Raw genomic sequence first — 17,912 nt, forward strand, 5'->3', positions numbered from 1 at the left:
CCCATTGGCCGGCGCCAACTCCTCACCTCCGGGATCCGGCTCTTGCAGAGCTGAGGAGCGGAGGGGAAGGACTGGGCTGCTGCTCTTCCCCACTTGCTGCAGCCCAGCAGCGGTCCTCTTGGCACTTGGCAGTCCCCTCAGATTCAGGTAAATAAAAGGGATTCTAGACTTTCATCTTTGTGCCTTCTAGCCAAACCTGACCCCTGGGGCCTGAGAGGCACCAGGTGCCTCTGTGACCAATGGCCTTTGTTCCTCACACTTTCTCTCGCGAAGCCTCTCAGGCGGGATGGCCTTCAGAGGCCAGGAGCGCTGTGAAAATTATGGTCCCAGAGCTGAGGAGGGGGCCGGTGCAACTTGGACCCAGTTAAGTGACTGGGGGGCGGGGGAGCAGATGCAAAGGCCTTAAGGCAGAATCAACTTGGGGTATTCAAGGAACCACCAGAAGAGCACTAAGCTGGGGATAAGGTTAGTAGTTGTTACAGTTTGAATATGAGGTGTCCTCCAAAAGGTCAGATGCTGACACAGGAGGTGTGTGATTACACTTTGAGAGCTGTAGCCTAATCAGGGGATTAGTGGGTAGCAACTGCAGGCACATCCTGTATGGTTGGAGGAGGCGGGTCACCAGGGGTGTGCTTGGGAGCTGTATGTTATGTCCCTGACTCCTTGTGCTGTCTGTTTCTGCATCACTATGAGATGAGTGGCTTTTCTCTGCCACATTCTTCTCCTATCATATTCTGCCTCATCTCAGCCCCAGAGCAATATTCAGCCACCACAGACAGAACCTCTGAAACTAGGAACTAAAGTAAACTTTTCTTCCTCTACATTGCTCTCATCAGGTATTTGGGTCACAGTGACAAAAAAGCCAACTAACACATTAGTCAAGTGTAGAGAGGTCCTTGGCCTTGGAGGCCAGTGCAAGGAATTTGCATTTGTTCTGCTGAGATAAGTAGTAGCTCCTAGAAAAGGGTAACACTGAGAAGAGACATGGGGCTAGTCTGGGTTTGCAAGAAGCAGACACCAAGAGGGAATTAAATATGTAAGGGTTTATTAGGGGAAGTGCTTTATTGAAATAAAATGGAGCTGGGCAAGATAAGATCTGATTCCTAGTGGTCACTCAGTAAGCTTAAAAATATCTGTCAAATACATTTTAGATGGGTGGTCCCTGGTGGCCATGCAGTCTGAGGAAGATTCTACAAAGCCCTGGGGCATCTTTGAGCTGTCCAGGTGATTCTGTATCCTCCAGAAATGGGCCTGTCTTAGTATCCTGCCTTTTTCAGACTCTGGCTAGGGCTGGCCCCTGGGACACATGGCCTCTTATAAATGCAGGTGGCTTTCAATCCAGACAGCCACAGCCCTCAGTGCACTGGGCACCCAGGTTGCTGGTCCTCATGTTGCCCACCTGGCTGGCATGGTAGATGTGCCCTTGGGCTGTTTCAAGATTAGCTGAGAAGGTGAGCAAGAGGCATGATGATGACCACAGAAGGTTCCAGCTCCAGAACCCCACCCAGGGTTCCCAGATGGAACTCAGTGGGGGCCAGACAGAAGTATGTGCCTGCCAGGGAGTCAGGCACTCTCTGGCTCCATCCCTGCCACCCAGCCTCCTGACACCCAGCAAATCCCCTGTCTCCCTAAAGGAAGTCAGGACTGTATCCTGGCTTCTGGCTTTTGTGCCATTTTTATAGCATGGACTTGATTTAGGTGTTAGGGTCTTGCTAAGAATATGCCCGACACTTGAAAGAAGCTTTATTATTATTCTAATTTGTGAAGAACTGGTTGTTGGTTTTTTCTTTATTTCTTTCCCTTCTCCCCTTTCTTCTCTTCAGAGTCAGGCTGGAGCTAGGTCATTGTTGTTAATTTTAGATCTGAAACTATATCTGGCATGGACTGGTGTCCCCACACTTTCACTTCTTAAAACAGGAACGAAGGCCCCAGCTGGAGAACTTGGGAGACACAAGAAACTGCTCAGGGCAGTGTTGCAGTGGAAATCATTAAATATACCTAGGAAGCACCAGATTCAGAGAGAGTTTTTGTGTGGTTAAATTAAAAAATCCCCCTGTCCCTCACCATCTGAGGGCCAGGTCTACACCTACCATGGGTTAGAGAGTAGGAGGTAAGACCTGAATGTGTGAGTTCAAATCCCAGCTCTGCCACTTTCTAGCCTACATGGTTCTTCTCTGCCTCAGTTTCTTCATCTGTTAAATGGGTGATATGATCTATTTTGGCTGGTAGGGGATTAATGAAGGTAGCTTATGTAGTTTTCACTGGAGTGTCTGAGGCAGGCATTGCCTTCATATGTGTTAGCTGTTAGGACAGGTTGAGCTTTCCCATTCTGAAAATCTAAAATTAGAAAAATCCAGCATGTTTTGGGTAAAAACACAAGGCCCCAAATGGAAAATTTTATACCATAAAATTCTGTTTCATGCACAAAATTATTAAATACATGATATAAAATTGCCTTCAGTCTCTATGTTTAAGGCACATATAAAAATGAAGAAATTTTATGATTAGACTTGAGTCTCATCCCTAGGATTTCTTATTATGTCTATGCAGATATTCCAAAATCTGGAAAAAAAATCCAAAATTTAAAGTGCTGCTAATCCTAGGCATTTTGAATACAATTAATTTCTTTTTTCTTTTTCTCAAATTCAAGACCATAAATCCTGTGGGGTAGAATAAAGGGTTTGGGGCCAGACCTTGCTGGATTCTCCCCAGCCTTGTTTTCTGATCTTTGACTCACCTATTTTTTTTTCCTTATGTAAAATGGGATCATAACTGCACTTACTCCAGGGATTTTTACAACACATAATTAGTGGTGTATTCAGGTCAAAGCACATTAGATAGGAGCTGATCTTGCACATCAGTATTGTTTGCTGGGGCAACACTTTCCTGGAGATTACTCCACAGTTCCTGTGAGGACTGGCTGGTGCTGGCTTCAGTGGAGCACTTAGTAAATGCTAACAGGTAGCACTCCCTCAAATCCAGGTATGCTGGTGATGGCCCTGCCCAGTGCTGCCCCTTCTTCCCTTCTTGCTCACAGTGTGAGCATTCCCCACAGAACCCCTTACTTGCTGGGTCAGTATCTTCTTTTCCCTTCAGTGGGTCTTGAGCATACACTCCTGGGCTGTTGGGAAATTTCCTTTGGATTCCAGCTTCAGGGAGCCAGCCCAATGCCCAGCAAGGTCTGGCCCCAAACCCTTTATTCTACCCCAGAGGATTTATGATCTTGAATTTGAGATAAAGAAAAAAGAAATTAATTGAGGTGGGAGTGGGGGCATGCCTGGAGTTACTTGAGACATTTAAAAACCAATTTATAAAATGACTCAGTTAAAAATTGCTGCAGGCCAAGTGGGTACTTGCTGCTGCTCAGATCGTGTATGTTTTGAGCAAGAAACAGGGAGACCATCAATTTCATTTTGACTGTCACGGTGTGTCAATTTTGAAGGATCACTAGTGTTACTGTGACCCCCTTGTTTGCAGTGAAGGGGATTCTTTGCTTCTCAGTCCTCAACGTGATGAGAAAATGGTGCTATTTGCTGGCATGCAAGAAGCCAGGGCAAGCACCCTAAGCCTCACCACAATGCAGGAGTCAGAGGCTTTGCTGGTTTGAAAAGCTAGAGTTGCTGAAATTTAAGTTTTGATTTATTTTGTTCACCCATCACGTTTGGCCTTTGTTTTTAATTTGAAGAAAATTTGAAATTGCTTTATCTTGCACTTTTAACATCTCCACCAAATTGGCAAAAGAAGGAGAAATGCTCCGTTTCCTTTTTAAATGTTAATGATGATGTTAATAAAGCCTTTCCTGACACATTTGAGGAGCTCCTCTATCTCCAGGGGCTTCTTAGGAGTTGTGCAGTGATGGGTTTAGTTCTAAATGGATGAAGAGTTCCTGAGAGATAGCGTTTGTAATTAGAACCATTACTTGGTATCTGTTGTGCCTTATTTGACCTGTGGTTCCACATGCCTTGGATGTGCATGCACCATGACAGTTTCATAGGTACGAACGCACACTCAGGCCCAGTCACTTTGGTTGGTAGTACAGATTGTGAGAAAAAAAAATGGAGGCATCATTAAGGAGGAGAAAGTGTTTGCCTTTAGTTCCTGCATTACCCTGTACAGGGGCTCTTGAGCTTTGGAAGCCTGTTCCCAGTACAGGAGAACAAGTCCCCTGTTTGCAGCAGGAGACTTCGGTGCACAATGACAACACTGGAGTTCAAGAGGAAACCAGCAATGCTGCACCATAGGCTTCATACACCATGGTTGTTTGCCAATTTTAAACATAACTAGTTGCAGATGAAGACCTCCTTGAAATGCAGGCTTGTTGGGCTTGTTAAGAATTTTAAGCTTGCATGGAAGAGCCCTAGTGCTGTTTCCATGCAGTATGATGATTACTAGGCAACAGGTGATTATCAACCAAGGATGCCATGGTTATACTCTGCAAGGTGGTGTTCCAGTGGTAAACAGCTGTATCTCTTGTAAACAGGATCTACTGACAAAACTCTCTAGCCAACTTTGGAATCTGGCTTTATTATCCAACAAGTAAAAGCTGAGTTATAATTGGCAGACTTCTGGTACTGGCACTTGTTTACTTGTTTCTATAGAAACTGATTTGGAAGTCAGAGCTGCACAAAGGGAAAGGGTAAGTTCTTTTAATTCCATATTTATAAACCCATATATTATTAACTGAGGCATGGTGTCATTTTCCACATAAAGATATACATAAGTGAAGTAGATCTCAAATATGAAGTACATATTTCACTTGTGTGGAAACTGATATCAAGTCATTAAATATTAAAAAGGGTTTAAATATGGATTGTTTTCTTGTGACTCTGACTTCACATTTCTTCAAAGAATGAACAATTTAATTCTCACTTTGTTATTTTTAATTTGGGAGGTCATAAAACTGATTTTTATCCTTTTAGATCTGATTTTATTCTACTTTTCTAATAAGTGAAAGTTGGTATAAAATATGTACAGAGGACATTTTAAAAGTCTGCAAGAATTATTAAAAAAAAAAAAAAAAAACACAACCTGCTGCACAAGAGAAGGAAATGAGGATTTCAGGACCTGAGTGAGGGGGGCCAGGCTCTTGAGATTGCAGGGAAGGGAGTCTAAGGGTGACTATTCTGCTTTTTCTTAGGCAACCTCTATCTTGGTGGACCTGCAAGCAGCCTACCCAGTAGATTGGCCCATGCTTTCTTGTTCTCAGCTCTTCAGGTGTCCATGCTGTTAAACACCTAAGCAGGTCTCAGTAGTGGTGCTCTGTTTCATCACCTATAGTCTTTCTCAGCCCCCATGGTGGAAAGTCCTTTCAATACTTGCTATACTGACTTGAAGCTGGCATGTTTCCCTATGGCTTCCAATGTAGGTGCCTGTCTTTCTGATTCCCTCTTTTTACCCCAGATGTGCACTTCAGGCCTTGAGGACTATGTGAGGGGGACTTTCAGTTCTGATGTTGACATCATTAATTCCCAGGTAGGCCCCTGTGTGGATGATTCTAGATTCTTAGGCTACACTTGAATTAACATGACCCTGGACTTATGCAAACTTTTCTAAAAGTTCCCAGGTAGATTTTTAAAAAGATGACAGTAATTTTGCACTAGAGAAAGACAAAATGCACCCAGGCTCTCTGAATGTATTAGTATCTTAAGAATGGTGTAACAAAACACCACAAACTGGATGGCATAAAACAACAGAAACAAATTTGCTAAGGCTGTCTTTGAACTTGGAATTCTCCTGTCTCAGCCTCCCCAACTGCTGGGAATACAAGTATGCACCACTGCACCCAGCCAGGAATGCAGATCTTTCAGTTGTAAATGCAACACTCAGTCTGAACAATGGCACAAGTGCCACCCTGAGCTGCTGTAAGAACATCCAAGGTAAGAACACCGAGGCCATTTGGTGTTGTAAAACAGCTTTTTTTCATGAGTACCATGTCTGCATTAAGAAAAAAAAAATGCCTTTCTCAGTGTCATTGAAAGCTTTTTCAATGTAGTTGGTTAAACCTTCCATGTACCACATTTATATCCTCTAGACCAATTTTTGGGATAAACTGTGAAGCTAAATGATCATACCAGTGAAAAACAGTCCCCATCTATGCTTGAGACTGGGGATGTTTGCCCATTGACTTATTTTTTGTGTCCACCTCCTTGCATTCTTAGGTACCCAACAGTACATTTTTCTATCCAGCCTGGAGGAACCCAGACCCATAATTTAGTTCCACATATCCACTGATTCCCTTTGGGGGCTGGCCATCTAATTTCAGGTCTCAAGAACCAACTAGTCCCAAACCAGTCATAAGACTATAAAATCACAATATGTTGACATCAGGATTTTGAGGTCTATCCTGACTTCTAAATCAAACTAGGCCATGTATCCTAAGTGTGGTTATGTTTTTTGCAACAGATTGAGGTCGAACTTTCTCATAAGTAAAAAATAAAGTAAGACTCAAACAAAGAGCCTTCTCATGTGAGTCATCTCCCAGCAGAGAATAACTAATGAAATAGTGCTGTTTGTAAATGTACTGCTGTTTTATGGTTGCCTTGATAACTGGGGTTCACCTTCAGCACTCTTTACCAATCGGGGTGTTCAGCTCCTTCATGTCAGATGGTGGAGTTTTTCATCCTCATTGGTCCTCCCCAGAACTGTCATAGTGGCCATCATATTAAAGGGGGTGGTTATTTACAAGTCATTCCTATATTAATGTGATTTTTGGGGTCAGTGACTAATAAGAATTTACTTTTGTTCTCCTGAATTACTAAGAAAATTTCTCTTCAGGAATATTTTTAGGCAACTATGGTCATAAGAATGTATATGTGAATATAAAATTCTATTTTCAGAAGATCCCATTGTCTAACTTTACAGTGACACCAGCTGACCCTGTCAAGAGTTAGTAATTACCCCACTAATCTTACTTGATATATTTCTTAATTGCCTCCTTTTTTGTGTGTTTATTTATATACCTGTTTTTTTTCTGCGTTTTCTGATTACCCATTTGCCTTAAAAAATAATTTAAAGAACACCTTAAAGTAACTTAAAGAAAACCCATGATATTGCCCTGTTATTGCTTTGCATTTCACTGTTTATTACTCACTACTACTTGATCTCTCCTACCCACTGAGAGAACTAACAATGACTACCTTTGGTTTGGGCAGGTACAGGTCAGAGGAGGGTCCCTTTGCCTTGGAGCCGGCAAGCTGCATGGCAGATGAACAACATTCCCCCTGCCACCCTCAGGGACCATACAGGAAAGCAAGTAGAGTGTGGGGGTTAGTCACAGAGCCAGCTTTGGCATGATGCCCCTCCTCACACTGAACCAGCCAGACTTTCTTAAATGATGAATTTTCTCACTGATCTCCAACAGTTCCATGGGAAAATTGGACAAAAATACTCCCAGATGAGAAATTAAAGCAGAGCACAACAGTCAAGTTTGCCCCAAGATAGACAAGTAAGGGGACTGTGCCATAGTCCGGCTGCAGCAAAATAACGGGGGGGGGGGGGGGGGGGGCTGGGGGCTGGGTGGTAACGAAAAACTTGTGTACATTGATGGAGTGGGAGCCGTTTATTGTAGGACAGGAGGAGTATATATACATTACACACAGCTTATATTAATTAACATAAACTAGATACAGCAGTCAACCAATAAGGAATCTCCACACTCAATGGCTGGCTGGCGTTACTTCACAAACCACTCCCTCTTGCAAAATGCCAGGTGCCATCTTGACTTGTTTACAGACTCTAACAGGACTGGAATGCAGGCTCCACCACCCTGGGTCAGAGCACTATCTACTGGGTGGCAAAGAACTAGGCACAATTGGGCACTTGCCTGGGCAGGCACAAAATTGTGGCTTCACCAGATTGAGGTTCTGATGGAGTTGGTATCTGCTGCAAACCTCCAATTAAACATATTAGCTTTAAAAACAGGAAACCATAAATTCTAATCATTGAAATATTCCCTTTGCTAATAATATTATGGTATAAAATTTGGATGTCTTTTTCAGGTTTAAAAATGTAATGATATCATTAAATATAGTTACAGCATAATATTAGAAACAACAAAAATGCAAACATGGCATTCAGATTTCTCACAAAACACATTTTTCCTCCAGATTAAATTTTTTTTATTCAGATATATCATTTGTATATCTTTATGGGGTGAATCACAGCAATTCAATACATGTATACAAGTTTTATCATGCAATATTTTTTTTTTTTTTAGAGAGAGAGGAGGGGGGGAGAGAGAGAGAGAGAAAGAGAGAATTTTTAAAATTTATTTTTTAGTTTTTTTTTTTTTTTCTTTTTTTCCGGCGGACACAACATCTTTGTTGGTATGTGGTGCTGAGGATCGAACCCCGGCCGCACGCATGCCAGGCGAGCGCACTACCGCTTGAGCCACATCCCCAGCCCCATGCAATATTAACTTTAATTCCAGAGGTCACTAGAATGTAATCTCCCTTTAGTCTTTTGTGATTAATGACTTTGAATAGAATTCATACTGTGGCAGAGTTGAGAGAGACTGTCTCTGTGTACCCTTCAATAATGGGGACATTCTAGCATTTCAAACAGGCTTTGATGCAGGACAGATGAGGATTATCAACTGTGGAATTTTGGGGAAGCAGTCTTATTTAAGGTGCAGCAATCCAGAGGGACTAATGCCAAAAAATCTCTGGACCCCGGGTATAAAAATTCTCTGAGATTTATACTCAGTTGGTGGTTACACAATAACAGGGTGGTTAACATAACAGTTACTTTTTCTTCAATGTTCTTAGGTTAAACAGAGATTTCACAAGTTTTTACTAAGAAAACAGAAACAGTAACTTTTGTACATCAAAAAGCTTGATTGCAGACTTTTTTTCAGGTGTAGATGGGCAAAATACCTTTATTTTTTATTTATTTTTGTATGGTACTGAGAATCAAAAGCAGTGACCCACACATGCTAGGCAAGTGCTTTACTACTGAGACACAACCCCAGCCCTGCCGACCTTCATTACAAGAAAGAGAAACCTGACCTTTACAACAAAGAGGAGCTCAAACCACAATGAGCTCTCTGGAAATCCTGTTAACTTTTTAAAAAATATAATCTTCGCTAGGAGAGAAGCTTATATGTTACAATTGGTGTGGGTCTTTTGAGGACTTCATCATTTGGAGTCTTTTGGGGACTATACCATTACTCCCTTTGATGCTCATTATTTAATCTTTTAAATCAAAGGCCATCATTATCTTCTTGGTTTAAAGCTTTATGTGATATCATATCTTAGTTTCTCTCTCTCTCTCTCTCTCTCTCACACACACACACACACACACACACACACACATCTTCTTATAGAGTAGACCTAATAGTTTTTTTTTAAAAATATTTTATTTTTTTAATTTTAGGTGGACACAATATATTTTCTTTTATGTGGTGCTGAGGATCGAACCCAGTGCCTCACGCATGCCAGGCGAGTGCACTACCACCTGAGCCACATCCCAAGCCCAGATATAATAGTTTTAATGTAAAGGGAAGACAAACATGAAAGAAATAAACAAGTTAATAGCATAAACTCTACTATGTCAATTATGATTTTGAATCCACCAAGAATAGAAAACCATCCTCCAAGTAGTGAGCTTGGATCCTAATCCTTAATGCCCTTTGAGATTTGAACTGGTACATGTACTAGTTTTCTGATATTGTCAGCTATGTGTTTTATTGTTATCAATCCTGAAGTAAGCACCAAGGAAATGACTGTGTCCATGACAGAAGTAATGAATCATAGTATAAGAGCCATCTCAGCAGATGAAACAGTTCATTTGTCCTGCTGGTTAGTTTTATTTCCCACCCTCCATTGATCAGCCAGCTCCAAGTGGCTGAAGCAGGGCTGATGTTTCCTCAAGCAGGTGTGCGCAGGCTAGTCAGGTTCCAGAGTGACTAGAGCAGGGATGGTGTTCTTCTGATCCTCAAGCTTGTCTGCTGTTTCCTTCTTCCTGATGGTCAGGGGAAGGGATGCAATTAAGGTGGGAAAGCTGCTAAAGAATGTGTATGACAATATAAGATTATATTTCAAAAAGTCCCCAAACAGGTCAAAAGGAACAAAATATTACAAAATGTGTATCTGTGTATGTGTATATACATGTGTTGATATATTTGGTGACACTGTAAAGAAAAATATGGAATTGTGGACAGTGCTCCATGTATGTGTGGTAGAGCTGGGGGATATCCCAGGAGGCTTAAACTACATAGATTTATCTGAATGTAATTTTAAACAAATTTGAAAACAGCCTATAATTTTATGAGCCTGACCCAACTTTAGCTTATGATCTCCCATATATTATTATTTTATCTAAAAACATGAAGTAAATTTAAATTTTCTACCTCAGAGGTCAGTTTTCTTCCAAAGGTGCATTTCTAAGTGTGTCACATTTAATCTCGGCATATATTTCTTCAGGGAAATAATGCCGAATGCCTTCCTGGCTCCCAAATTGAGGTAGTGCTCAACAGCTTAATTTACCCCTGGCTTATCATTCTCACCATCTTTATTCTACAAGATGCAAAACCAAGGTTGTATTTAGTTCTGTACTCTGGTCAAAATCACCCAGTTAAGAGGGATTTGGGTCCAGCTGTACCAACTCTGAAAACTTTGCCTTTCCTCACACTACCCTTTAGCAAGACAAAACTTATTAACTTATATTTTTCCTTTCTTGATAAATCTTTTGGAAGTAGCTCATGTTAGGCTAAATTTGATAGATCTAGAGATCTAGGGAAGTATTTTCCCAAGAGACTGCTTTTCCCCAATCCAGGTTTATGGAGTCTGATCAGTCAGGCTGTCCCCCAACTGCTGCAATGTACCTAGGCTTCTCACTACTGCCCATAGGCCCATTGCCCATCAGCCCTGTCTCCAGTACCCAGAGTTCTGTTCAGGAAGGAGTGGGGGGGGGTGTGGGAGAACGGGCAAGGGTGGAAAATTCAGGAGAAAGGACAAGAGGGTTCTCCCAGAGCAGCCAGAGATCCCTTCCCAGCTTGCCCCACAGGGTCAAGGTCCAGACCTGGCCCCTCACCAGCTGGCTGAACCCACCTAGCCCAGCATACTGCCTGCTTCAAGGACTGCAACCTTTATTTAAAGTACTTACTTGTTTTCCTTGGATGAATTCTCTGAGTTAGCACCACAATTCCTTAAGGGTCCAGAAGGACTGGTGGCTAGTCCTAGGGGAGGAAAGGCAGGTGGCATGCGGTAGACACTAGCGAGGCCACTGTCATGTAGAATGCCCAGCTTCCCCAGCTTCTGCTATCTTGGGCAACACAGCAGCAGACTTGGGGCTGAGTTGCTGTAGCAGCAGCAGCAGCATCACCAAATGGTGGCCTCTGGTGACAGCAATAAGCAGCTGCTTCCTGCATAGGGAGTTGAGCATTGGCGTTGGGGCATCTGTGGAGGCATCAGCTGGATGGTTTGGGAGTGTGTTTGCAAGGTGGTCCGGTGGTGGTATCAGTGAAAGAGTCCAGAAGTGTGGTGGGGGCAACAGAGGCTTCCAGCCTTAAGCGGTTTTGTCCTGCATTACTGACAGGAGTCCCGCTGCTGCAGTTGCAATAAAGTTCGGCATCCATTACTGAGTATCACTGTCTGGCATCCATGTTGGAGTCTGGTGGCAGAAGCGTGGAGCTCCAGAGTCTGGTGTGGCAGTAGCAACATGCAGCTGCATCAGGGTCTGGTGTCAAGTATAGGACCTTGGGGGTGTCAGCATGGAGTGAAGTGCATTGACGTTGGGGCATAGGTGGGCAGCATAGGTGTCCAGCTGGGGTTTGGGAGTTCAGTTTATGTGTGATGGTGGTGGCACCAGAGAGTGCAGAAGCTGGTGCAGTGGCAACAGAGGCATCCAGCCCTGAGTGTCTTCATCCTGCAGCAGTGACAGGAGTCTGGCTGCAGTGGCAGTGAAGGCAGCATTTAGCAGCCATGTGGGGAGTCCAGTGGCTATGGTGAGGAGCTCCAGGCTGGCAGCAGCAGTGAGGGCTTGGGACAGTGAGTGTCAGAGTCAGATGGCAACTAGTAGTTGGGATGGCTTCCATGGTGACTGCTCCAGGACCTTGGTGTTGCTTCTGTCAGAGCCGGCCTACTCAGGAAGCAGGACATAGGAGGTGGTGGTACCCAGACAGTCTCTGAGGACTTTAAGCTGCCCACACCTGCCCTGCCTGGCACTGGCTATATCCCACTGGGCCACTGCTCGCCCCATCCCCCATTATGGCCTCTGCAGAGGAACTAGGTCATCTGCCAAGTGGGGCAGCCTTGGGAGATGACACCTGTTGACATAACTACAGCCATCTTCCTTACCCCTTACCCACTTTATGAATACTATTCTTATTCTCAAAAGATAAAAACCTGAGTGTCTCTGTTCTCTCCTTGAGAGATAAAAAGTTGCTCTTCTCTGTTCTTAAGAAACAGTAACTTAGGGGCTGGGATTGTGGCTCAGCGGTAGAATGCTCGCCTAGCACGGGTGGGACCCGGGTTCGATCCACAGCACCACATAAAAATAAAGGCATTGTCTTGTGTCCATCTACAAAAAAAAAAATCTCTCAGTCTCTCTCTCTCTCTCTCTCTCTCTCTCTCTCTCTCTCTCTCTGAAAAAAAAAGAAATAAAAGAAAAAGAAACAGTAACTTAGTGAGGGGTGGTGGCACATGCATGTAATCCCAGCAGCTTAGGAAGTTAAGGAAAGAGGATTGGGAGTTCAAAGCCAGCCTCAGCAAAAGTAAAGCACTAAGCAACTCAGTCATACCCTGTCTCTAAAATAAAGTACAAAAAAGGCTGAGGATATGACTCAGTGGTTGAGTGCCCCTGTGTTCATCCCTGGTACCAAAAAGAAAAAAAAGAAAGAAAGAAAATGCTATTAAGAGAAAAGAAAAGAAACAGTGACTTACCTTCTCCAAAAATCAGGTGATACCAGTCACAAAGGCTAAACCTGCCCCTAAAAGGTGTAATACCAGATACGTGGGACCCCAGTAGACCTCCAGGAACTGAATCTGATGCAATCACACAAGAGTCTTTATTGCAAGCTAGAGCCTGGACTCACAACTGTTTCTAATGCAGCAGTCCCGAGGAATGAGCCCCGGTCCTTTGTTCAGTGAGATTTTATAGGTTTTTTGGAGATACTCTATGTGTCACAAGATCACACAGTGAATCATTTCATACCATGGGAAAATCAAACAACAACTCTTAACATTGATTAGCACATTTATTGACAGGAACAAGTCGGGTAGGGGTGATTGTTTGGTACAAGAGGGGGATTCATTTGAACTGATTGGTTTAAGCCATGAGGGGTGTACGTGCTAAACTACATGGTCTCCCAACATGTTATCAATCACCGAGACTACTGGGGGAGTCATCTGGAATCCCAGGTTTTTTCCCTGGCTCATGCTGATTGGTGGTTGATAGGGGGTTGCTATGGGTCCTCACCTAGGTAACTGAGTCAGGGACACCTGGCACTGCAGATCTCTCCTGTTATTTACAGACAAAGAACTCAGCAATGTGGCTATGTGCCTAGGAATGCTCTATGGATTTTCCCAAGGACATGCCCCCTACCTCTGGACAGGCCTTGAGGTAGAAGCTGATTTCTCAATAAATAGAGTCACATCAGTTTCTCACAGGCAGCCATGATTCTGGCTTGTAAAAGATAATGCTCAAGGGGGAGTTGCTGCTGCTCTCACTTTCCTTTGCTTTCTCCCACTTGTTGCTGCTCTCCCTCTCTTGTTGTTCTCTCTGTGCAAGACAGCCATTGTCAGGTTCCTGACAATAAGTCTTCTTATGCCTCTGTAGTTGGTGTTCCTGTGTGGTCAGTCCTGCACCACTTTTCTTTCATTGATGCCAGTGACTTGGATACAGGCTCTGAGACAAACTTTCCTCTTGACCTTGCTCTCCCCTTTGGGGATTTGAGCTGCTTCAGGATTCTGGGATGAAGGCCTAGGACACTTCCTTCCATTCACTGAGGGCTCTTTCTGTCTCCCCACACCAGCCTTATTTGGATAAGTGACCTTGCCCTTTACCTCCCATCCTTCTCACAAGTCTCCACTCTGGAGACTCACTAAACTTAAGTCTTGGCTCAGCACCAAGACTCACTACAAGTGACCTACTTTCCTATATCCTCCCCCTTGGCGAGTTTCTACTCCAGTCTTGGCTCTATTCTATTTGGGCCTACATGGCTATCTGGGAGAGCTACAAAAGCCCTGGTACCAGGCACCAAGACTCTTGACAGGCTTCACAAGCCTGGGACTAGTGAAGTACTGGGTGATGACCCCCTTCTCTCAGTGCCAGAAAGGGTTTAGCCCTGGGTCAGTGAATCATGTGTTGACAACCCCTCTTCACTCTTGTCCCTTCTTATTCTTCTCTGTTTTGTCCTAGAGCCAGAGACGCCTGCTTCTAGCCACTCCAACACTCCAACTTGCCATGGGTAACTCTCAATCCAAAACCCCATCTGACTCACCTATCAGCTGCCTCCTCACCCCCTCCATTTGACTCCAGATCTAAAGGCCCATCAACTGATTCAATTTTCCACAAAGTCATGGCCTTTCTATGACTTGGACAATGGATACAAATGGCCACCTAATTGCACCTTCATTCTTAACATTTTTTGGTATCTTTACAACTTTTGTGAGTCTTTGTATAAATGGAAGGAAAACCCTTGCATGCAAGCATTCTCTTTTCCATTCTAAACATTCCCTCTATTCTTCTTACTCTCTGTGTCAATCCTGCTGCCCTACATAGGTTCTCCTTGCTCACTCTCCCTTAACCCTTTCCCCATCCCAATCCTACCAGGTTTTCCCCTTTTTAACCCACAAGATAACTTTTCACTTTCTCAGCTTCCACTCTATATTGCTGTGCTGCCCCACCCAGCCACACTTCATCACCTTACTCAGATGCACCTTCACCACATAGGGAGTCTACCTTTCTCCTGACCTCAACACCACATCTCCTACTCCCACCTCTTCTTCTCCCTCTTTCTTCCCTCCTCATACTCCCCACCTGACAACTTCAACAGCTCCCCTCACTCTCTTAATGGTACCACTCACTCTTCCTCATCTCCACTAATAAAGTTTCATAATTTTTTACATCCAAACATGCCCTAATTACTGACTGGGAAATAGAGTAAGGTTAAAAAGCCATAGGCAGCAATCTCCCTGGCAAGGATACACTGAAGCTAATATTGAAATACAAAGTCAAACTCAGCAGGCTTGATAAGAGGCCTAAGACTAAAGAAAAAAAAAGTCAATTTAATTTTTTCCTTAGCTGCAACACAGAAAAATGACTTCAAAGTCACTCTTTCTCTCTCTCTCACTCTCTGTCTCATTCTCTCATATTGCTTTAATAAAATAATTAATGACCATAACATTTTTTCTAGGACTCTTCTTTTTAAAAAAATTCTATATTATTGAACTCATAATTTTGATCCTGCATGCCTAAATTATAATTTATGTTCAGACCTATTTTATGCAACTATAAAAGTTTTTTTTTTATACTCTGCTTTGCTCAGAGGCCAATTTACAAAGGTTGATTCTTAATCTAATAAATTTTAAAAGTTATAAGCCCTTTACTTATTTGTTCTGTCTACTGTCTTGTCTATATGTGTGTCCATCAGAACGAATATACAGAGCACTCATAAACTAAAATTAAAAAATGGATCTAAATACCTTTGATTCATGATTTAAAGTTCAGCTTAAATTGGATAAACAAAAAAGGTATGATGTCTTCAAAATCACTTATGCAGATGATCGGACAATGGAAAATCTCATTTTCTGTTTAATGTTTTAAATATAATGCCCATTGCTTCTGATGTCCATTACTTCTTATAGGATTTTTTCCTTAGTAACAACTACAAAAAAATGCCTTAGAATGTTAGCTAAACTTGGTTTTCATGAGTAACCTAATTTAAAATGAATGAACCAGATTTAACATAAATAAGATAAATATTATAATGTGATTTTTATAAATTGTTGTTCAATAAAAAGTTTAAGATCTCTTTATTTCTGGTCTTACTAAAACCAAGATGATTAAAGGTTAAAATTCTACATTCATACATGTTCTAAAAACTCACAAGATGATAAAATACTGTGTTATTTTAACCAAGTGACACCAGACTTTAGACCCTTCAAGGTCAACACTCCTGGACTCTGGACTCTGAGAATCATGCCAGCAATGAGGGGGAAGAAGCCTCTGAGCCAGCTGTAGTGGGTTCCACTCTTCCACCTGCCCTGCACCCTTCACCATTCTCTGCTCTAAGCCTTTCCTTTGCCCTTCTTGCTCTCCTGCCCAGCTGTTACTTGCCACAAAGTTCTTCCAGACACCCTATTCCTATACAAACAAGGGATCCAAACCCTCCTTTCAACCCCACTGATGAGCCTCCCCCTTACTGAGTTCCATTAAGCCCACCTGCTCCCTCCACACCACCATTCCAAACACCCTTCAGCCCTCCCATCACCCAATCTCACACAGCCATTTGAGAGCCTGCCCTTTTACTCTCTCTTCAGGAAGTGCTGGGTCTGAAGAGGTAGACAGAATTCATGTGCCCTTTTCTCTAGGTGATCTCTTCCAAATCAAGAGACACCTAGGATCATTTGCCTCGAATCCTAACACATATACCAAGGAGTTACAGTACATAACATAGGCCAAAATCTCAGCTTTCTTAATATGCACATGATCCTATCCAACACCCTCCTCCAAGAGGAGTATAGATAAGTCTGGAAACAAGTCTGAAACTATGAAGTCCACCAATTGAGACTAAAAAATTTCCTTGGGGGCCAAACAAGAAGGGACCAATTTATTGCCTGCTTACTGACAGGTTTAAAAGGGCAGCTCATAAAGCCATCAATTATGATAGACTCCAAGAGGTCATCCAAGATAAAAATAAAAACCCCTCTTCCTTTTTAAACCACCTGAATCAGGCCCTACTCCAATACACCAATTTGATCCCAAGTCACTTGATGGTCAGAACTTACTCATGACCTAACTTCCCAACATTAAAGCTAAACTTAAAAAGTTGGAGCAAGGTCCCCTTACCCCATAGACTCAAGTGTGTGAGGTGGCCTTCAAGGTGTACAATGGCAGAAAAGAAAAAGGTGCACGATGCTAAATATAAAATGCTAACCAAAACATTTCAACAATCTTCCACTATAATCACTACCCCTATAACCCACAGAAGACCCCCTGGATCATGCTATAGCTGTGGTCAGTTGGGCCATTGAGCCAAATCTTATTCCAGTCCTTACCAACCTCCTAGTCACTGTACTAAATGCCACCAGGTGGGCCACTGAGCTGTTGATTGCCCTTTTGCCCAGTGAGGCAGGAGGTCACACATCCCCACCACAACACAAGCAGAACCTCTGAGACTAGCTATGGATGACTGATGAGGACTGTGATACCAACATTGAACTAATGCCAGAACCCAGGTAACCATTGTAGTAGCAGGTAGGCTCATCACTTTCCTTTTAGACACCAGGCTACATTCTCAGTACTTGTCCACCTCTACTTCTATGACCTCCATTGTCGTGGTGGGAGGCAAATCATATCAACCACTAAGAATGCCACCTCTTACATGCTCATTCACCAGATCCCTTTCTCCCACTCTTTCCTCATTATTCCCCAATGCCCCACTCACTCCCTTACTAGGTCTAGATAGATCTCTTAAGTAACTATAGCTCATCCATTTCCTTTAATCTTCCATGCTGTACTCTCTCCAAGACGTATCCCCATTCCAACTCCTACTCCTCCTATCACTTACAATAACTCCCTCATCAATACTCTTGCCCCCATCCTTGGTCAATCCCCAGATATGGGACATACACAACCTCTCTGTAGCCACACACCAAGAGACCATCCACATCACATTCAAAAACCCATCTCTTTCCATTCCAATCCCAATAACCACTAAAATAGTCTTAGGGGACCCATCAATTCTCACC

The 17,912-nt window shown here is 43.0% G+C and overlaps 1 long non-coding RNA gene across 2 annotated transcripts; it reads left to right on the top strand.

Annotated features, from left to right (window-relative positions):
• The first annotated feature begins 15 nt into the window (after positions 1-15).
• On the top strand, positions 16-15,128 carry LOC308631791. 2 transcript variants are annotated; one of them, XR_014018341.1, is made up of 5 exons: positions 56-147; positions 5,138-5,242; positions 5,401-5,472; positions 5,743-5,876; positions 14,359-15,128. It is a non-coding gene; the product is annotated as an uncharacterized lncRNA (long non-coding RNA). The 2 variants fall into 2 exon arrangements; XR_014018340.1 differs by lacking the exon at positions 5,138-5,242 and having other exon boundaries at positions 16-147.
• The last annotated feature ends 2,784 nt before the right edge of the window (positions 15,129-17,912 follow it).

This window comes from Spermophilus citellus, assembly GCF_964194105.1.
Source record: "Spermophilus citellus genome assembly, chromosome: 12".
In the NCBI taxonomy this organism is placed as follows: domain Eukaryota; kingdom Metazoa; phylum Chordata; class Mammalia; order Rodentia; family Sciuridae; genus Spermophilus; species Spermophilus citellus.